The sequence below is a fragment of the Monopterus albus genome, unplaced genomic scaffold (assembly GCF_001952655.1).
Source record: "Monopterus albus unplaced genomic scaffold, M_albus_1.0 scaffold18.1, whole genome shotgun sequence".
In the NCBI taxonomy this organism is placed as follows: Eukaryota; Metazoa; Chordata; class Actinopteri; order Synbranchiformes; family Synbranchidae; genus Monopterus; species Monopterus albus.
The window spans coordinates 192,967-194,912 of NW_018127898.1; positions in this window are offsets into that span (position 1 = coordinate 192,967).

Sequence of the window (1,946 nt, forward strand, 5' to 3'; positions counted from 1 at the left end):
TGCTGGCTGAGCCTCTGGAGGCTGCAGCCGGCGTGGCTTGGACTGCTGGGGCTGGAGACTGGGTACAGGAACAGCGGCCCCAGGTGACGGTCTCGTCCTGGTCCGCCGTTTCCCTGGACCCCCAGGGCATATAACCCACCGGGTTCCCTCGAAGGGAGATGGGCTCTGTGCGGGGCTGGAGAGCGGAGAAACCGACTGGGCCTGTAGCCTCTGGTAGACCTCCTGAGCTTTTGCTGGGCTCAGGTAGGTCTCCATGAGGTGGAGGTTGTAGAGCTGGTAGCAGAGCCTGCTTAGGTTCTGCCCAACAGCGTCGGGTGTGTCCGTGAGTTCCATGGTATGTGTGTGACAGTGGGTGCGTATAGCAAGGCTAGTGATTACCTGGCTCTGACATCCTGGCTGAGTTCAATTTGGCCAGATTGTACTGTCAGAAACGGCGCGCGTAATGCGGCCGAAAAGTGTTGTGAACTCAATTAAATGGCCAGACGAGGAAGTGTAAAACAAAACCGTCTCTTTATTAAGAGAACTAAAACTAAACAAAAAACAAAATAACAGTCCGAGTCAGAAACACAAATACCAAAAACCGAATACAGTGCTGGGAAGTCAGAGCTGGGGTCTAGAACAATCTGGCAGCGTCCTTGGGGGGAGGACGCTGCCTAAATAGAGGTGTAAACAGGTGCACATAGTAACGAAGCAGGTGAAACTAATGTGAGTGATGAAGAACGTAAAAAGACCGAAACTAAGGTGAAACAAAAACAGGACGTAATGTCAAAATAAAAGCTGGACAGGAAGCAACGGAACCAAATCGTGACACTTCACCTCTCTATGTTTGCACATTACCACACTGTAAATAAATATCACTGCTTGCACCGAAGCCAGCTACCTGGGTCTGTCTTTTTTTCTGCTCACTCATCTCTGTGTTCAAGCGTTCATAACACATAACTGCTTTGCAACAGCTTTTTCAAGGATTTTGGAAATAAATGGAAGATTGGATATTGGTCTATAATTAGCTAGGACACCTGGGTCAAGAGTAGGCTTTTTGAGTAGAGGTTTAATTACTGCAACCTTAAAAGCCTGTGGAACACAGCCTGTTAATAGAGAGAGGTTAATCAGATCTAGTATGGATGTGTTGATTAGGGGAAAGACGTCTTTGAGCAGCCTGGTCAGGATGGGGTCCAGGAGACATGTTGATGATTTAAATTAAGCAATTGTTGAGGTCAACTCAGAGAGATCTATGGGAGAGAAGTAGTCCAATTATAAATGAGGTCTTACAGGTGTGGTGGTCTAAAGCCATTGTAGTAGATGGCACATCCGCGAGAGCTGTGGGAATGGTCTGACCAATTTTTTCTCTATTAATTGTGATTTTATTTGTAAAGAAGCTCATGAAGTCATTGCTGCTGAGAACTAAGGGAATGTTAAGCTCAACAGCACTGTGGTTCTACATTAAAAAAACTCATTACATACAATAAGCTTAATGTTCTGGAGCGGTCAGGGTCACTCGGGGTCACTTGTCAGAGCTTCAGCAGTTTTACTAAAAATGTGAAAAATTGTCTACATGTGCAAAGCTTACAGCCGGTCAATTAGTATATTGTATGTGAACTTAATTTTAATAAGAATATATTTGTTTTTTAGATTTGACTTGTGTATTTTTGTGCTTATAAATGTGAAAAACCCCAATTATATTTAATGTGATTCACTGTTGTAAAACAATAAAATATCAAAAGTCATGTGCAAAAATCAAAGGGGTGGGGGGTGGGGGTAATGAATACTTTTAATAGGTGTTGCGTATGTGTGTGTATGTACTTAAATGTGTTTGTGCAGCTACAGTATGTGTGCCTGACAGTCTGCCAAGAGGATAGCTCAGCTGTGCACCCATTGCAACTGCTAATACTTTCCAGAACAGGCAGGCTGTTTGAGGTTAGAGGCTCCTGGTGCTCCACACTGTAAAG